This window comes from Sceloporus occidentalis, unplaced genomic scaffold (genome assembly GCF_023333645.1).
Source record: "Sceloporus occidentalis isolate IW3139 unplaced genomic scaffold, rSceOcc1.0.p SCAF_4, whole genome shotgun sequence".
Classification (NCBI taxonomy): Eukaryota; Metazoa; Chordata; class Lepidosauria; order Squamata; family Phrynosomatidae; genus Sceloporus; species Sceloporus occidentalis.
Genome location: NW_028316984.1, coordinates 108,729,872 through 108,751,056, shown reverse-complemented (window position 1 = coordinate 108,751,056; position 21,185 = coordinate 108,729,872). Strand labels below are relative to the sequence as shown.

At 38.9% G+C, this 21,185-nt stretch overlaps 1 protein-coding gene across 5 annotated transcripts in view; it reads left to right on the top strand.

Annotated features, from left to right (window-relative positions):
- LOC149314491 (liprin-beta-2-like) overlaps window positions 1-21,185 on the top strand; it is a 183,877-nt gene that overhangs the window by 8,533 nt on the left and 154,159 nt on the right. The gene's annotated exons all lie outside the window — the stretch shown is intronic.

The window sequence follows — 21,185 nt, the reverse complement described above, 5'->3', positions numbered from 1 at the left end:
CAAACAAATAAGAGGCCTTCTGTATGGGAGCTTGTGGTCTCATCTCACCTTCAAAACAAAGCAGAAGACTTTTGCCAACAACTTATTTTGTAGCATCTAAAAACAAAATAGTATACAGTGCTGATCCAGGAATGGGGAAAATCATAACTAATTAAGGAAAACAAATTACTTTGTAGCATCTGAGTCTTTCCTATAATAAGTCTGCAGTACTTAATAGCTAAACCACGGTGTAATTGCAACATTAGCTGTTGCTTTCCAAACAAGCTCCTAAATGTATTACTAACTGATACTGGGGATTATAATTTAATTGAAATATATTCTTAAAACACTCTGTTTGTGCAATACTTTAATGGAAAGGCAGGAGAGGCAAATTCCAGGTTGCAGTTGTGTAAACGAGTTCCTGCATCTCATGAGCTATGCGGTCTGTAGGGCAAAATTCTAGCTTTGGTGTACAAAGCTGGGGAGGTTAAAATCAGTACTCCAAAGTACATGAAATGGAGCAATGAAGGGAAGATGGCTTTTTATTTGTTCTGTTCTAGCAATGAAAACTTCAGGGCAGTGTTAGATCTGGGGTCAAGACCCACTTGTCCTAACCTCTGTTCTTATCACATGCTGAGACGGGTATTAAAGTCTGCATTTTTTCTTCTTCTTCACAGTAGCTTTGCTGAAGTGAGTGAAGTTAAGCCAGTTAGTGATCATAGAATTACTTTGTTCCTGAAGTGGGACCTCAGTTTTCAGATGTTGATAGCTCTCTTTAGTTCCAGTGTAATTGTAATGGGTTGGTGGATTAATGACCCTTGAGATAAGTGCAAGTGTATGTGTGCTTGCATGTATTAGTAGTTAATTGAAGCTAAACCATGAAGTGTTCAGCTTTCATCTTAATGGCTAGCTAGACATTAATAAAACTTACCTTTCGAGTAGAAGAATGCAGGGATTTTCCTTACCTTTATATGTTGAAGAAACATTACTGTTCTTCACTAGGTTACACTTGTGGTGACCTTGTATTCTTATTAATCTGACTTTGGCTCATGAGATTTATTGTAGTCCCTGGATAAGTACAATTAAAAGAAATACTAAATCTATATCTATCTTCATGCACTGATTTGCACAGCTAGTTTGAGGCCCAGTTTTTACTCAGTTTGGGCAAACAAAAAATGTATATTTGTTCCTCATTGGTTGCATAGGAGACAAATAATTTCTCTTAATGAAGGTATTTGTGGGAAACTCCTATCATTCAAGCAGCAACCAGTTGTTCCTGGAATTACACATTTTAATTTCCCAGCAGTGGGGGAATGTTCTTGTTTGGGGTGTTGTGTGGAATGTGACACTGAAAGAATGCTAATGGATGGTGCCTGTCACATAGTTTGCAAGAGTCAGAGGTGATCTCTTGCTAATGCCATCTTGTACATCTCTCATATAGTTGTGGCACAAGACATGCAAGATACGTTTACTCTGAGGTAAGTCCTACTAACCAAGAGCCAGTGGCATACTTCAGTGGCCAACACTAGCAGAAGTGTGAATTTCTTTTCTTCCCATGAAACAGTCCTTTGTTTTGCCAATAAAAAAAAACCCTCCTGCAGAAAGTTTCTCACCTTTCCAGAGAAAGTTCCAGCATGTATGGAAGGTTGCAGGTGGAAAGGGGATCATGATTCTTGGGAAGGTAGCAGAATCCAACATGTATACCACTGAATCTTAACTATTGCTTTAATGGGACATATGCCCAGTTAAATGGGTATAGCATGGGCAAAATCTAAGAGTCCAGAGGCCAGTTGCGTCCCTCTTAAATTGCAAGTTCTCTAGTTCCTTTTCTAAAATTGGAAGCTTCTAGTTGGGGAGGAGGATAGAAAGCCTCCTCTTGATAAAAAGAGATGCTGAGCTTCACTGCTCTTGAGAGGAGCATCTAAGGGAGGGATGCAAAACTACCCTAGCAGGCTCCATGTGATCCAACACATGTATGGGATTGTACACCCAGTCTACGTAGTAGAGCTTATATTGTGAATTCATTCATTTATTTAGAATAAATCCATTTAAAACATTTATTTATTTCTATATTGTCCTTCATTTAAGGTTTAGATGTTTCCAATGTAGTTTCTGATAATAATAAGTAAAAGGCAGTGTTAAAAACAATTGCTGCTAAAGTAAAATGCATCTGATCTTATAAATACAAAGGTCTTTGCCAAATGTCCAACACCAGGCAAGTTTTCTGGCAGAAGGAGTTGTGCAAGGAAGATGCCACAACCTGAATCCCATTTTGGGAGAAAGTTGAGATACAAAACCCATAATTAATTAATTAAATAAATAAAATGTACTGTCTCAGTTCTTGCATTGTGAGAGGTGCTTATGAAACCTGTCCCAGCTTGAATGAAGGAAGGATTGTTGGCTGCTGAAAAACATGCTGGGAATTATTAGAAAAAGAATCTAATAAAATTTCCTGATATTGCAGTGCTTTTATACAAAGTTATAATGCTAACACATTTGGAATGCTATATAAAGTTCTAGGAACTGTACCCTAGAAAAAGGATGCTTTAGGTCTGGAAAAGGTGTAGAAAATGGCAATCAAAGGGATTGCAGCAAGTCACCTATTAGGATAGGCTGCAGTGTTAGCAGCAGTTTATTGACGGAAAAGGACAGTCAAGGGGAAGGGAATAGGATTGAAGGGTATAATGTGCATGATATGGCAAACATGGCTAAGAAGTTATTTTCTTCTCTCATAATACTAGAACTTGTGCTCGTACAATGAAACTGAAGCAATCATGGGACTTTTGTGGCTCCCTAGGTGTTGGATTGTATCTGTCAACTTGGCTGTGCTAGCTAAGGCTGATGGCAGTTATAATCCAAGAACATCTAGAGATGCTCAGCCCCACACTAAATCATGAAAAATTTAGAACGCACACAACCAAGCATGTTATACAATGCATATTTTAAAAGTATAGCTAAAACTAGATAAAACTATTCACTTCAACAAGATGTAATGATGACTGTTTACCACGTTAAAAGAGGATTACACACATTCATAGAGAAGAAAAGTAGTCATAACTACCATATATACTTAGCTATAAATTGACGTCATATATAAACTGAGGGCAAGTTTTGGGTCCAAAATTATGGATTTTGATATGACTCATGGATAAGTCATGTAACAAAAGATCTAAAGGATAAAGCAATTGCAAATAACTTACAAAACTCTAGCAGGCATAACTGTGCTCACCCTAAAGGCTGGATGGATGAGGAAGCAAAGCGGGGGGGGGGTCAGTGCTTCCAGGACAGATTACCATATATATTCGACTATAAGTTGACCTCATGTATAAATCGAGAGCAGGTTTTGATATGACCCATGGATAAGTCGAGGGTAAAATCTAGGGGTATATTTAACAAAGGATGTAAAGGATGAAGCAAAGGAAAGCAGTGCCAAAGAACTTACAAAATTCCAGCAGACATAACTGTTTATGTTCACACTAAAGGTTGGATGGATGAAAGAATAGAAGGGAATCAGTGCTTCCAGGACAGATTATGCTCTTGCCTTTCATCAGGGGTTTGTTCCTTTTTTAATAAGAGTTAAAGTACAAGACTTACACTGACTCATGGATACGTCGATCCAGGTTTTTGGGGTCAATTTCTTGACTAAAATTTCTAGATGTATAGGGAGTTTATACAGTATGCTCTTGCCTTTCACCAGAGGATGGTTCCTTTTTAAAAATAAGAGTTAAAGTACCGTACTTGCATTGATCTATGGATAAGTCGGCAATTTTTTGGGGTCAATTTTTTGACTAAAATTTCTAGACTTATACACAAGTATATAAAGTATATATTACCTCTAGTCTTAGAGACCGGATTAGAGCCACTGAAGCAGTGGGCAACTGATTTATCAAGTTACCACTATCTACATTAGTTGGGGCTAACAAGAGGATTTAGGCCTGTATCTCCAAATACTGGTTGCCAAATGACAAAATAACAATCGTGCAGTTTTGGGATTCCCATAATAAATGGGTTAATTGCTGCATCCATGGAATCCTGGACTAGATAAATATTTGGTTCTGAGTCAGCTGCACTAAACTAGGTGAGGACATATTTTGTCATACAATCATAGGGTTGGAAGAGACCAAAGGATTATCCAGTCCAACCTCCTGCCATGCAGGAATACACAGTCAAAACAGTCCCCCACAGATGACCATTCAGCCTCTGTTTAAAAACCTTCAAAGAAAGTTTAGACGCTACAGTCCTATTGATGCAGCCTAGGATCATATTAGCTTTTTTAGATGCTGCATTGCATTGCTGACTCATGTTTATCTTGTGGTCCATTAAGACTCCTAGATCACTTTCACATGTACTGTTGTCGAGCCTGGTGTCACCCATCATGTATGCATGTGTAACAATCAAAATGAGAATTTATTCCTGTGTGAATTAAGGTATGTATGTATGTATGTACAGTATGAATGTATACACACAGGCACAAAGTTCACCTGATTTAAAGGTGCCAAGTTGTATGAGAAGCAGCTTCTGTTAGAATTCTCTTATTGTAAGGCTTTTAGCAGAGATCATAGCTGTGTTATATCTTCTTACTGAGAAAGCTAATGACATCTGATCAGTGTTGTCAGGCAAGATCTGAAAATGAGATTATATTGTATAGTTGCATACCTGAACCTTGAGTTTGTTGGCTTTGGTAGTAACTGGTTCTTGATTACACATGGATTTTTATTTTAATGTCAAGGTGTGGATGTTTAGTTGAATATTAAAACAGGGGATGATTCATCCATAATCTGTATTGCATCCAATAGACTATGGGCACCTTGTAATAAATGCTTAGTGTTTTACTTGAATCTGGATTTCACAATTAAAAACTAAAGTTTATAAAAGTTATTTTTTATCCTACAGCTGAAAAAAACATCTCAGCCAGCCTGGTGCCTGGATTTGCTGGCTAGGGGACTGTGAGAATGGTAATCCCAACACACACACACCCCAAACTCTAGTGAAAACAGGTTGAAGATAAGTTTTTATTTTTTTTAAAAAAAAATGTGCTAAATTGAAATCTGAACACAGGATGAGCCTGCTTGTAGATTTTGAGGCGGTTGTATAATAGTATTTGCATGATTTAATCTCTGACTCAGATGTCTTTGGAACTTTTTAACAAGCCTTTGTTGGTTTAATTTGTCATTTTTCAAAAAGATGAGCATATCTGAACATTTTTTGATAAAAAGCGGTTCTCAATGTGCAAGCATCTCTAAGTGGATGATGGCTTTGGTTTTGAATATACAGGCCATATGTTTCAACCTAAAGCTAGTGTGTGCATGCATGTGTGTTTTTGCAAAGTGTAATATCCAGCCAAAATGGTAGCATCTGTTCCCGAATCTGCATTTAGTACGCTTTCCAATGACTCACTGCACTAAGACTTTAAATATAATTTAATCTGCTGATGAGTTATACTAATGGTGCTTTGTCAACTGAAGTAGTTTAATGGTACCCTTTTCCAGAATGATGCCATGGAATGAATCCAGTTTGTAAAAGAGACAGGAGACAAATATTCAGACAAAATCTTGGAAGTAATAATGTGTGCCTTCTACAGAGCAGTACAACAGCAAATAGGATGCACATTGTGAGATGAATCTTTCCTATTTCAGTGTTCCTACCTGTCTAGTTTTGATTCATATTTTTTCTGCTTGTGCACTTTTGTGTCACCTTCAGGCTTTAAATTTGTGAATTTGATATTAATTGGTGTGATTAGTTATTTTTTGGCAGTCTGTACAGCCCAAGGATAGCTTTACACAGCAACAGGTATTGTTAGGAGAGGTTTCGCTTGAAGAAAACAGCAATTAAACACAGGTTAGATGAGTATCCACTTTGCTTTTAAAATGTGCTGTTGGTGGTGGAGGTGATGCTATTTTTATGAGTGTGTATATCATTTCCCAATGTTTTCCAGAGAAGCAAAAAGCTACAAATAGAATTATCAAAATAATAATAATAATAATAATAATAATAATAATCTCAACACATTTTGATGTCTGAGTTCGTAAAGGTTGGGCTAGTAATCCTAACATTTCTCATGGAAAGCATTCCAAAACCTAATGTTTAAGATCTTCAGCAATACCAAAACTGAAATAAGACAAAAGCACAAATAAAGTTGTACACAATTCAGTAAGGATACTAAAATCAAGATTTAATATACATAAATCACACTGAATAGAGTACCTGGAATACTGTACATCAAACACAGGAGTTCTTCTGTATTTCTTTCCATTGTTTCATTGTGATATTAGGTGAATTCAAATGCTGATTCAGTAATGATATGAGGGTTCTTCATTCGTTAATGTAAATTTGCTGTAATTTTGTCTGAGTGTCATACACTGTATCCAAGTCCTGTGGAATTTTTTTCTTGTACAAGAAAATAGATGTATGCAGGGGTGGTAGCCCTGTATCATAGACTGTTGTTCTTTCTTTTCAGTGACAACATTACAACACAAAATTTGCTTCATCAGAAAAAATATAGCAATAACAAGTGCATTTCTATACCACTTATCCGTGAATTAGCACTCCCTAAGCAGTTTACAGTGTGTAAACCAATTGCCTGCAACAAGCTGGGTACTCATGTTACTGACCTATGAAAGGATGGAAAGCTGAGTGGACGTTGGAGCCCTTCTCTAGGAAGGAACTTACGATGTCGTGGCTGCAGTACCGGCATTTAACAACTGCACCGTCAAGGCTCCTTCATGGTGTCCCAATCCAATATTTCAGTGTGGGAGATTATGAGACTAACAGGACAGGCTGTGCAAATACTTCCTAATTATCTCAGTGTCTCTTGAGTTTATTCTCCTTTCCCTTCCAAGTTAATCACATTTCTGGTGTTGGAAAACAGATGGCAGGATGACCCTGTGAAATGTTGGAGAGCATTTCCAGAAAAAAATGAGTGGTTAGGAGGACAGTTCACGATCCTGCCTTGTTCACATATTTTCCCTGCCAAATGCCTTCACAGCCCTGTACAGCTTTCCATATCAACAGATATTTTTTTTATCCACAGATTCAGGCATCCACAGCTTGAAAATATTGTAAAAATATGTAAGTTCCAAAAAGCTAACCTTGATTTTGCCATTTTATAAGAGGGACACCATTTTACTAGGCCATTGTATTTAATGGGACTTGAGTATCCAGGGATTTTGGTATCCACAGTGGATACCAAGAGCCCATTGTATTAGCTTTATGAGGAAATACAAGGTTCAGAATGTGGTGTTTGTGTTTAGACAAGATACTTCATTACAAACATATATGTAAATATACCCTCCAGACAATAGACAAGACTGGATGCTGTGGTTTTTTTTAAAGTATACATAATAGTTCTAAAATATTCTTCCATCTGGAGTTAAGGAAACATGCAGGAATGATACCAGCAGAGAGGATCCAGGGATTCTTTGGATTTGCTTGTCTGTCTGTCTCTTTGTTGCAGTGTTGTGATAAATACAGTATAAGACAAAACCTTTCTGAGGTTGTTGTGTAAGAGTAACATTGGTATAATTGTCTGCCTTCAGATATTGTATAAAAACCACACAGATAATGTTAATCTAGTGTTGGATCCCCAAGGATCCTTGTAGCTGATTCTTCATTCTAAAACTGGGGTGGGCAACTGCAAATAGGGCAGGGGCTAGTTTTCCTTCCTGTACCCACATGGTGGACCATAGAAACATGTTTCAGTATGCCCAAAGTGACGTATGTCACTTCCAGCCACGATTTTGGCTTATTATTTTCTTATTTTTTCTCTCTGCTTTGGGGAGATTTGGAGGCCTGGATGTGATTAATGGAACAAACTGTTGCCTTTTAAAGCAAGTTTTAAAATGGGGAGAGGGGCTTCTGTGGTCTTTGAGGAGCATCTGGGGGGGGGTATCACAGGATGCACTATAGTTCTGCAGGATGCACTTAGGGTCCCTGGGGTCGCATACAGACCATGGGCTGCACTTTGCCTGCTCCTGTTCTACAGCCTCTCAAAGCCCCATCCAGTGCCATTAAAGAAATAAATAAAAATAAATGAAAATGGTTTTGTTGTACTTCTTGCCCTTTGGTCTTCCAGAAATTTTAGAATTTAGATCCCAGAATCCCTGTTCATTGGCTGTGCTGGCTGGGGTTTCTTAGGATGTCTTCCACTTCAGAGACACAGTTGAAAGCCAAACCATCATCTCTAGAACAATGGCATATTTCTGAATATATCCAGCTTCAGCCACTGCTTCCGAAACTTGATTCAAGCTTTTACTGTTTTGCTCTTTTAGAATCCACCTATGCAATGAGAAGGGTTGTAGCACAGTGTAGAGCAGACCTGCACAACTTGGCAGTAGGTAGGTGCCAAAATTAAAATATAGGTTTTAATTAAATATTAATTAATTATTAATATTAAATAATATTAATTCTATTCTCCTCCTCCTCCGTCTGGTCCTCTCTGCAGGAGAAAGCCGAGTGGCAGAAGAACCTTGCCTGTTCCCTTTTTCCTCCTGGACTTCTTCTTGGGAGGAGCCTTGAAGGGCGAGCATTTGCCCCTCTTTTTTGTCCACTGCCTGGCCTTCTCAGAAGAGAGGAGGAGCCTTGCAGGATGAGCATTTGTCTGTCTCCCTCTTCCATCAGCTGGCCTTCTCCTTGGAAGAAAGCCGGGCAGTAGAGGAGCCTTGAGGGGGAAGCGTTTGCCTGTCTTCCTCCTCTTCCATACACACAGCCCGGCCTTCTCCTCGCGGGAAAGCTGAGTAGTGGAGGAGCCTAGCAGGGCAAACATTCACTTGTCCACCTCCTCCCACACATGGCCCTCTCCTCGGGAGGAGGCTGAGCAGTAGAGAAGCCTTGAAGTTGTTCCACATCCTCATTGGCTGCCCAAAATCCTTTGGTGGGCTGCATGTGCCCCCCGAGCCATATGTTGTGTAGGCCTGGTGTAGAGCAAAGGAACCCAGGTTTAGTCACTTGCATATATGGATAGGACTGGGAGCAGTGGACTGTCTGAAACTACCAGTCAATGTATGTACTACTGAGCTAAATAAACCAATGGCTGGGTTCATTATACTTTTCCAGTATATTGTGTTCATATATACATCAAGTCTTCTTGGTTTGAAACAAATGTCTCTTTTTTTCTGGAAAGAAACAGAACAAGGGAGGAATAAGCCTCAGCAATTTCAGAAATTTTTGAAGTCCAAAGAGTTACTTCGTTACGCATTCTATTAATTAATATCAGCTATTTTATGTACCGTATTTTCCGGCATATAAGACGACTGGGCGTATAAGACAACCCCCAACTTTTCCAGTTAAAATATAGAGTTTGGGGTATACTCACCGTATAAGACTACCCCTCTTCCAAATAAATTTTTTTGAAAACCTCAGATTTGATTTCAATATGGTAATTTTAATTCAAATGCTTATGACATGCAGGTACTTAGCAGGAAAACTTGTTGTATACAAAGCCTGCTTGGATTGAACAGCTCTCCCTGCCTGCCCAGCCCTCCCTGTCTCCAAGATTTTCTTCTACCGTACTTGTACAGCGCCTCCCTTCCTGCTTTCATACGGTTGCCCCATACGGAGGGGATGTGGCTGCGGCTGTTTTTGAGCTCCCCCTACCATATGCGGCAACTGCAGATTCTCCAGTCTGGCTCAGAAGTTTCAGCACCTGCCCTATAAGACGACACTCGGCGTATAAGACGACCCCTGACTTTTGAGAAGATTTTCTTGGGTTAAAAAGTAGTCTTATATGCCAGAAATTACTGTACTTTGTTTTTGAATAGCTTGTTTGCTTTTTGATTGTTCTGTCTGCTTTTATAGTATTGTTTTACACTATGATGTTCCACATATTTATATTTTAATTCTTATAATTACAGTAATCCTTTTTAATAGAAATAAAACATTGGCAAACTGATTGTTAAGCCACTTTTTTAAAAAAAATCAGGCACAGATAAACACAGACATGCACAACTAAAAATCAAAGTCTGAAATGGGATACTGTGAATTGAAAATGTTTATACTATTCTGAAGAAACCTTAGAATATGTGTTGAGATCTTAATTAATATAGCTATGCTTATCAACACTACTGAGCAATTTTGTGATTGATTCCTAATATATATGTTTATGTTGGTTTTATTGGCGTGCCCAATGTAAAATGAAGTGTCCAAACATCTCTTGCATGTACAACACACTCGAAGGCCAATGGTGGCTAAGAACTCCAGGCATGTGAGGCATGCTGCTGATAAACCGCTCTATATATAAACAAAAGCGTTCCAGTGTTTCTCATGTCATGTTATCTGATAGGACAGGCTATTTGCATTGCCCTCAACACTTCATAATTTTTTTAGACACTTTCCTTCAGGCAGCCTTCCTGAAGGTCTGATATTGCAGGGCTGGTTGAAATCAAGGCCTGTGTTATATACTTGGAGCATGCAAAAAAGCATCTCTAAGGGATTGTGAAGCACTCCAGCTGTTATTGAACTGCAAGTCCCAGCAGCCTTAGCTGGTATAGTCCGTGGTGAGGAATGCTGGGTATTTCAGTTCAAGAACTGAGCACTATACAACTCCCACCTCCCATTGAAGACTATTTACTCATCAACTTGCAATAGTTTTGTGGCCATAAGCTGTATGGAACTGACTTTGTGAATGAGTTCAACATGTATTTGTGATGACTGTTAGCATGTGTTATGTAAACAAATATGGACATGATCTAGTTTGTGTGTGTGTGTGTGTGTGTGTGTGTGTGTGTATTCAGTTGGCTCTCTCTTTAGGATGCAAGTTGTACTATATGCTGGATGTAAACACTTAAAACTTTTTTGACAGTTGCTCTGATTAGGGCAAAACATCTTTGGAAGAGGGAATTTTATAATGATGGAATAGTAAGAAATGTCCTACAAATTCGTTCTGCCTTATTTTTTCCCATTGCAACCCTTTTCTTCTCCTCCCATCACTTGTTGATAACTGTTCACAAGAATAACATAAGAGTTTAAATGTGAAAGCATTGACAGTGATTTTTCAGACCAAATGGCAAAGAGTTTCTGGTAATATACCTGAAGCTGAAGGCACAAAGTCCATAGAAGACTTATGGTTCTTGACTGCCCTCCAATAACTCTAGTGTATGTGGACTTTATTCGTGGATGAAATGGATGAAATTTTGCTAATATCATTTTTGCCTGCCTGCTTCTGAGGTTCATGCCTCTGAGTAAGCATGAACCTAAATCCAGTTGTTAGTCCCAGCTGGAGTAGGCCCATTGAATCAGTGGAATTTACCTAAGGGTTGATTTACTAAGTTCCCTGTGATTCAGAAAAGTCAACTCTAATTGGGATCAACTTTAATGTTTAAGCAAACTAAGCATACCAGTGCTTCACTAAAACAAAAGTCCACAACACAGAGGCAAGTTATGAACAAGGAAACCCGAGTAGTAGTAGTAATAATAATAATAATAATAATAATAATAATAATAATGTTTATTTATATACCACTTTTCCAAATTAGATCAAAGCGGTGTACAACAGCAAGTACAATACAAATTCAAAATAAAACATAACAGGCCTCTCTCCCCCTCAAGATGGTGGTCGGAAGGAGGGCTTTTTCTTCATTCAGGCAGGCAGTTGGAGCTAGCCTGCCTCTCTCTCCCCAAGATGGTGGCTGAAGGGAGGGCTTTACTTCTTTCAGGCAGGCAGTTGGGGTAAAAGGAGTCTTTGAGTTTTAAACAGTTGGATCAATTTTTCATATTTTCTGGAGGTACCAAAGGAAATGTCTGTCTATGGAAACAGTATTGCATTACTCCAAATACCTCAATTTGAATGATTGTTTTTGTTTCTCATCCCAGTGGCAGTGCTGAAGTTCTGCTTGAAATGCCAGGGCATTGGGGGGGGGGGGGGGGGCTTGCTAGACCCACACACCAGGAAATCATGATAGATGCTTTAAGTTGTAGTGGCTGTTTTCAGTCATCCAAGGGACTTTGAAACATCTTTCTCCCCACAGTTTTTTAAAAAACATATACAAAGTTTTATGACAAAATAAAATAATTTAAAATATGCAATCTGACTGATGGGTTTTTATAAAAACTCTTCCTTCTTGCAAGGACAAAGAGAGTAACATATTCCTCAATACTATCTTTTCCTGTGTCAAGCCATCTAACAAAACAGCCAAATAATAAGATGAATACTTCTCATTAGGAGATGTGTACAGTGGGTACTAAAAAAGGATAATGACAGAGGGCTTCAATATTGCCAGCTCCCCACATACATTCCCTCTGGGTGATTATGGTTTTCACATATTTGCTAGTCAGAATTGCTGTTGGCATTGTCTGGAATTACAATTTGGCAAGTGCTTTCATTCATAACCTGGTCAACCAAATGATTTTCCATTAATAAGGCTATATCAGCTGGAGAAGTGGTTAGACTGGATTAAGATGTTATCAGTGGATTTGTTATAACTAAATACCTGCTCTCCTAATTTTCCCCCTAGACTTAAACTGATCAATGTATCAGGTGTGACCCTATACTTAAATATGGATGAGACACAATAATGAGCCCATCCCCCACTTTGCTAAATTGTTCAAACCATGGCATTTTGAGGAGGCAATCATCCTCCAATTGATTCATCTCAAGCCATAAGTTCAGCTTGTATAGTATACCTCTGGCTGAGATGGAGGGCAAATGTATCTCAGCTCTAAGCAGAGTTGCGGAAGTTCCAGACTGTAAGTCCAGTAACTTTCTCAAAAATGTTCCACACGATGCCATATCTTCCAGATGGGCCATGCCCCATGTTTTAGCTCTATAATAACTATCCCAGGATGTTAGATGTATGTTAGATCTCACCCTGTCTGTTCAGCCTATGTGCAGAACATATGATATCAAAAGCAGGCTTGAACACAGAAGAAGGAAGTGTGAAAATAGGAGGAAGGAATATCAACAGTTTAAGGTAGATGACACAATATTACTAGCAAAAAAGATCAGAGACCTAGAACAACTACTAAGAAAGATCAGGAAAGAAAGTACAAAGGCAGGCTTATTGTTGAACATAAAGAAAACAAAGATAATGACCATGGAGAATCTCTACAAATCCAACCTAGACAATGAAGAAATAGAAATAGTAAAAGAGTTCTCATAACTAAGACCAAACATTGATCAGAGCAGGGACTGCAGTTGAGAAACCATAAGAAGACTAAAAATGGGAAGGGTAACTATGAAAAAACTATTAAACATTCTAAAATGTAAAGAGATACAACTCATCACAAATGTTAGAATTGTACAAGCCACTATACAGATGCAAGAGCTGGACAGTTAAGAAAGTGGATAGGAAGAATATCAATTCATAATAATTTGAAATGTCATACTGAAGAAGATTGCTGAGGATACCATGGACAGTCAAGAAGTCAAACAAATGGGTGCTAGAATAGATCACACCAGAAATCTCTCTGGCAGCCACGATGACTAGACTAAGGCTGTCATACTTTGGCCACATCATGAGAAGGCACAACTCATTGGAGAAAACAATACTGCTAGGAAAGGTGGAGGGAAGCAGAAAGAGAGGAAGGCCATATGCTAGATACATGAACTCGATAAAAGAGGTCATGGGTATGAATTTGCAGGAACTGAGCAGAGCAGTGGAGGGCAAGGAATCTTGGAGATGTCTCATCAATAGTGTCGCCATGGGGTGAAACTGACTTGAGGGTGGATAACAACAACAAACCTTAAAGATGGGGTTTACCAGTTGTTTTCTCTTGGTGTAATAGAATTCAAGTATTTAAATGTGTTTACTTGTTCTGTTATCTGCCCATTCACATGTGGCTCATATACTTTCTACCAAACACCACTACCTTTTCCTTTGAGTAGTTAATCTGAAAATATTCTTGCTTGCAGAACTGGCCAAACTTTAATAACATCTAAGGCCAGTCAGTGAGTGAAATCAAAACTATATCATCATCATACAATTATACACCAAATATTCTATCTCCAGTTGTTCGTGCATGGAGTGTTGTATAGGCAAAGGTCTGAATGATACTGTTGAAGTAAAAGTTAAACAGAAAGGGGGCCAAGATACATCCTTCCTTGACTCCTTTATAAATGCTGACTGTTTTTGGTTAGGGCTCCTTTGAACTCAACTCTAGTATGCATACTATTTCAGACATGTTGTTTCTACATTAGCCAAAGAAGACAATGTTGGTCTTACGAAGTTTATCTCTGAGTTGCTACCAAGTAACTACTAAATTCAAAGCTGATGAAAGAGCCACGAAAGCTGTAAAAAGACTCTCTGTGGGAACAAAAAAAAAAAATTGTAATTATATGATGCAGAATAAAGCAATGTTCTAGCATTGAATGTCCCTTACAAAAGCCTGCCTGATCTTCGTTTATGGTTTTGATAGATTCTTCCCACTGTTCCAATTAATAAAGAAGATAGCCTGTGTACAGCTGGGATGCTACATCTAAGAGGCTTATAGGTCTGTAATTGCATGAGTCATCTCTGTTCTCTCCTCTTTGTAGTTTTATTTACAGATGGGTACTACTGTGCGAGGTGACCCACCTGAAGGTACATTCCCTGTACAGTATTATATCTGTAAACAATCTGGATAGGATTGGCACCCACCATTCCATATCATCTTTAAATATTTCTGAAGGTAACATATTCTCTCCAGATGGCTTGCCTGGTGTAAGTGTTTGAATCGATCCTTCAATATCCTGTGGGGTTACTGAAGGTCAAATAGATCATTCTTTTTCATTCTGTGTTGGATTCAGTAAATTATTTGAAGTCCCTTTTCGAAAATTATTCTCAAAATAGGTTACCCAAGTGATAAATATTTCTGGCTATAGCCTCCTTTCATCTGGCCCTATAGAAACAAATGCTCAAAGTTTCTTTTCATTGAGTTCCACCACTGTCTGATTTAGCTCCATTTGTTAACAAAAGGTTCTTATTTTTTCCTCCGGAGTACTCACTTTTATGGTCATTTTGCATCTGCGCTAGTTTTTATGACAACCCTTCTGTTCTTTCTTTCTATGAATTTCCTGCTAAAATTTCCAACACTTTTTTTCATTTTCCTATAGTCCTGATCAAACCAGCCAGTAGTATATGGGCTGTGATTCCTTGGAGTATGCATAGGAGTTATTCAGACAGTGAAAATAATCCAGGATAAGTCCAGGTTGAATCTTTGTTGTTCACATGCATCCTGAATATACTTGATTCAGTTTGGAGTGGGCAAGAGGCTGCCAAAAAAACCCAATTAACCCAGGATAATTGGTACTCCCCCCCCCCTGAGTTTTAAAAAAAGATTTGCATTTTGGCAGTGTGAATAACAATGTGAATACACTCGGGATTTAACCTTGAGCTGTGTCTTTCTCCTCCAATGCAGGGAGAGGACTTTTCCTCTCTCATTTCTCCCTTTCCTTGCTGTCTCTTGGCAGCCATGGCTCCAGGGAGCAGTGGGAGACATTGTCACCGCTGTCTCAGTTTCTCACAGGGGTCGCTATCACCCTGGGGGAGGGGGAGGCGCAGGGCTAGTGAGCATGTCTGAGTAATAGAACATGGAGAGTTGTGGTTCCATTCACAAAATGCTGTGAATAACAAACCCAGAACGCATGAGTTGGCTTATTCGCATCATCCAGCTAACAAAAAAAGTGTCTGAATGACCCCATAGGTAACAGAACTGGCTTAAGACATGCAGAGATTTCTTCATAGATGCTCTGAAATGTCACCACATCCCTCTATTGCTTGCCTCCTCAGATCTAGCATTTGCCAGCTTCAAAATGTGCAAGTTACACTTTCTAATGAATATATCATAGACTATTTTGGTCTTTTATAGCCTGTAACTATGCCCTCCATTTTATGCTCTATGTCTAGATTGGAAAACCATCTCAAGCCAATTTATTGCAATTGGAGAGGTAGAAAATCCTCAATGTCTAGCATACTTATCAAAGGGTATAGTGCAATTGAAACACAAATGTAATAACTACACGAGGTCCTAAATTTGTTATGTATGTGAATTTTATTAATGACATGTACTGAAAAAACTACAATTCATTGTGAGACATCCATAATGTGAAACTTTTCTGGAAGGTTGTATTTTCCTCTGAATAGGATAGAATGACTCTTTAAGAAATTAGAGGTGCTTCTAGATGAGGCTTTTATTGTAAAGAAGCCCTGCCTCGTTCGCCAAATTTTAAAGTGGGTGCCATATTTAGATGATAGTCATCTTTCATTTGTAACTTTATTTTGTCTTCCTCTTTTCTTCCATATTCTTTCTTACCATGCAAAATCAGCAAAGGAAGTGAACGGTATCATAACCACACAAAGTCTTTAAAGTAGCAATATAAGGAAACTTCTGTCTGGAAATCCTCCTCAGCTATATATGTGGTATTGGAATGTACAATCTATAACTGTGCATGCTCATTCACTTGAACATGCACTAGTATAAATCTTTTTCTTGCTTTGAATGTGGTCTGCATTTTTATTTTTCAGCGTCTCTTAATCTCTACTCCCTTAAGAGTAAACAATTGACTCCTCACTTGGTGATATCTGCTTGAGAAATAATTTCCATTTGTGTTCTTTGTGAAACAGTATCTTCTGAGTTCCTACAGTTTAATCCTACAATATTACTGATTGAGCTGCTTAAAGCTTTTCACTCTCTCTATGACAGATTTTCTGATAGTGGTATTCCAAAGTTCCCAGTAGTGTGGCCTCTGGTCTGTTTCTTCCACTTTAAACGCTTTAAATGCTGAGAAAACAGAGTGGTAGTTTTTTTTCTCCTAATTAGCAGCTGCTTTCATATTGAAAGATAACAGGGCCAGGTAGTTATTGAACTCTGAAGTAATTTGGTATTGTTGCAAACACATAATACCATGATGCATAATTAATGCATGGTTGTATGTGGACTTGCTAGGATGATCACATGCTCACAGGTTTCCCTTGTATTAATGATACATGCACATTCTCATATCAGATAATGTGGACAACATACTTATCTAGTTCATGATTTCTCCTGATGCATGATGAAACCAATTGGCTTTGTAGTCATCACAGAAAGGAGGGAGGGGGGTTAGTGGCAAGACGTTGTGTGACTATTTTTTAAAAAACAAAAACACACAGCTCCCTGGAAAAGATGAGAGCAGAGCCAGGAAAATTACTTTTACAAAGTTATTTAACAGTTGTAATTTTAACGTTCTCAAAGTAAGGAGGTAATTACATTTTTGCAATTTTTAAAAAGTACTGTAACATTTCTTAGAGGTAGTTCTGAAGAGTTCTCAAACAGATGTGTCAGATTCCCTCTTCAGACTGGCCCTGCAGTCCCAAACCCTTGGGATCCTGTCACTCACCCGGGGTCAGTCTGGAGAGGGGATCGGTCAGAGATGTCTATACCAGGTAAATGTTACAAGCAAGCTTACTTCATATACATTTCATCACTGCTTCAACATCGACAACACTGCAAAAATTAAAACTGCAGGAGGCACAGCACAGGCCAGCTTTTGAATCACATAATACACTTGTCCCTCCCAATTCGCTGGGGATCCATTCCCCGCCCCCCCCCCCCCCCGCAAATCGGAAATATCGCAGATACTCAAGCCCCATTGGTTATAATAGGGGCATGCTCCTGTGCACACCACTGCATGCATGCCCCAAGCGTGTGCCCTGTTTTGTCTCTCCCCACTTGCTGTACACGAAGGACAAAAACCGGAGATCCCAGGTTCACAAATGAAGAGGGATGAGTATATTTCTTCTGCACCATTTAGTGAGGCTACACCCTTGTAGTTATAAAAGTAACTGAAATAGCTGTAGTTACACTGTTAAAAGCAGTGACATTATGCCTTTTAAAGTTACAGTTATAATGTAAAACAGGAATTAATTGCATATTACACTTTATTTGTAACTAGTTCTTTCTAAGCTATGGAAGAAAGCATATGTCCTTGAGGCTGTTTGCTACTTGAAATTCAGAAATAAAAGGAATCTCTCTGTTGTGGTCTCTGTACTCTCTATGAATGAATGACACTCCCAAACTTGCTTATAATTCTGACAGTTCCCATTAGTTGAAAGCTTCTGAGTAATTATTATAAAATGTATCACAGCATTTTGTTTGTGGGTTGGGCTTTGAATTATGGTAAGCATTTTGTTTGTGGGTTGGGCTTTTTTTTAACCTCTTCTAAGCATGTGGCTTTAGGGGTGGAGGTTGTGAATGAAAGCTGTCATCATTTGCTTTGCACTGAGGCAGTGATTTGCAGCAATGAGACTTCTTGCAGGCAACAACCGAAATGAACTTTCTCCCTTTGATGACTGGTAAAGGTGAGTGTCTTGGGAGCTAATTTCTGTTCCCCACCCCAGCTCAAGATAATGTGTTTATTTTGGCATAGATAGAACTGTGTAGCTTCAAGGAATCATCTAAACAATATTTGATAAATTGGGTTAAAATTTACCCTAAATCTAGATTTCATTCTCTGTGAGAGCATCTTGGTCCCCCCCCCCACCCCATTATATGATATGGATAGACTCAGTCAGGGGGGTTGTGGGCAAAGGCTTGCAGGATCTGGGCAGGGCAGGGCAATGGAGGATAGTGATTCATAGAGATGTCTCATCCACGGGGTCATGATGAGTCGGAACCAACTCGAGAGCAACTAACAACAACAACAACAACAAATGATAAAGATGTTAACTACTCTCCCATTCACCCCAGATTTTTCAGTGGTGGGGGAAGGGACCTATACTTCAATAGGTCTGTTTTTTTAGGTACAAAGAATGTGAGCTTGGACATTTTTGATCAGATTTCAGCTGCCAGGTAAGGATAATAGTTACATACCTCATAATGCCATTGTAGGAATTATTGACACAAACTACCCAGTGTGCTTTGATTAATCTCAGAGCCCTATGTAAAATGCTAAATGTTTTTATGATCATAGTTTTAATCGAAAAAGTTCTGTACACATCTTTAAAAAGTTCTGTACACATCTAAGGAAATTGCGGTGTTTTAATAGAATTAAGTACAACTTTTCCTAGGATCTGGCCATGTCAGTGAATCACCCCCCCCCCCCCCCGCCAAGATTGAACAGGAAGTTCTTTATAAAGATACCAGCATTGTAGATGTCCTGAACAATCTCTCTCCCTTGTTTCAGAGAGGCTTGAAAGTTGCACATTGACACAAGTGAGAATTGTCTTTGCTCAGAGACAAATAATCCAACAGTGTGTTAGTGCAGAACATACAGGATTGTGTGTGTTACTTTGAAACTGTCTGTTTGAGCTAGGCAAATAAGAGGGAGTGCCTGGGAAAAAACTGACTCGCCTGAAGCTGCAGCAACAGGTATGACTAGAAAAAGATGTCCAGCCAGTAATGTTACCTTATTGGTCCAAAGCAGAATGCAGAATTGTTCCTGGTAGCTTTTCTAAAAAATACGTCATTGATTTTTTGGTATTATTTTGCTTCATTACTCTCAGGAATCTATCTATCTATCTATCTATCTATCTATCTATCTATCTATCTATCTAGTTTTATAACAATTGTTTATTTCCCTTTGTTGTTGGGGGAATTAGAGGAAGCTTTGAAAATATTGTTGCTTCCACTGAGAAAAGAGTAATGGCATACACTGTGAAAAGGGGAAGGGGAAAGCAGATAAACTAGAAAAAATACTCAGAGTTGCTGTGTTGGCCATGCTGCAAAATACTACAAAATCCAAAAGCAATGCTACCTTTTTGGGCCAACTCCAAAAGCATAAAATACATTGTGTATGCTTTTGATGCTTCACTGGCTTCTTCATCAGGCAAAGATATTAAAAATCATACAGGAAAACACTGAATTTCTCAAGGATTTTCCATGTGGATAGAATGACTAGCCAATTGTGTGGATCAGGAGTGTGTGTATGTGAGAGAGTGTACTGTGAAAAGCATCCTTTACATTTTAAATAGTTTGTGTTGTGGACATAGGTGCCATAGAAAACATGTAAACCTCCAAGTGTTGTTGGGCCACAGTTCTCAGCATCCTTCACCACTGGCTATGTTGATTGGGCAGTGTAATCCAACAAGAGAGATGTAGTAGTGATGGGCGACTTCAACTATCCTGATATTTGCTGGAAGTCAAACTCAGCAAAATCCTCAAGGTCTAGCAAATTCCTCACTTGCCTGGAAGACAATTTCATGGTCCAAAAGGTGGAAGAGGCAACAAGGGGTTCAGCTATTTTAGATCTGATCCTAACCAGCAAGGATGACTTGGTTAATGGGGTGCAAGTGGTGGGATCCTTAGGTGGAAGTGACCATGTTCTCCTGGAGTTTGTTATACAATGGAAAGGAGAAGCCAGGCATAGTCAAACACACATTCTAGACTTTAGGAGAGCGGATTTCAGTAAACTTAGAGAAGTATTGAGGGCGATCCCGTGGTCAGAAGTACTAAAAGATAAGGGAGTTCAGGATGGATGGGACTTTCTCAAAAGGGAGATACTGAACGCACAATTTCAAACAGTTCCAGTGAGAAAGAAAAATGGGAGGTGTCTCAAGAAACCAGGATGGATGACTAAGGAACTTTCAACTGAGTTAAGTTTGAAATGGAACATTTATAAGAAATGGAAAAAGGGGGAAATCACGAAAAAGGAATTCAAAGAAATAGCAGGCATGTGTAGGGGTAAAGTCAGAAAAGCTAAAGCACAGAATGAACTCAGGCTTGCTAGAGAGGTTAAGAAGAATAAAAAGGTTTTTTTTGGATATGTCCGCAGCAAAAGGAAGAAGAAGGAAATGGTAGGGCCACTGCTTGGAGAAGATGGCAAAATGCTAACAGAAGACAGAGAAAAGGCAGAATTACTCAACACCTTCTTTGCCTCAGTCTTCTCAGCAAAGGCAAAGGGTGCTCAACCTGAGGATAATGGAGCAGAGGACAGAATAGGGGAATTTCAGTTCAGAATAAGTAAAGAGATAGTAGAGGAATACTACAGGGCAGAGATTAGGGAATTTCAGTTCAGAATAAGTAAAGAGATAGTAGAGGGATACCTTGTTAATCTAAATGAATTTAAGTCTCCAGGACCAGATGAACTACATCCAAGAGTATTAAAAGAACTGGCAAATGTAATATCGGAGCCATTGGCAATAATCTTTGAGAACTCCTAGAGAACAGGAGAAGTCCCAGCAGACTGGAGGAGGGCAAACGTTCCCGTCTTCAAAAAGGGGAAAAAAGAGGATCCCAACAATTATCGTCCAGTTAGTCTGACATCTATACCAGGAAAGATTCTGGAGCAGATCATTAAAAAGAGAGTCTGTGAACATCTA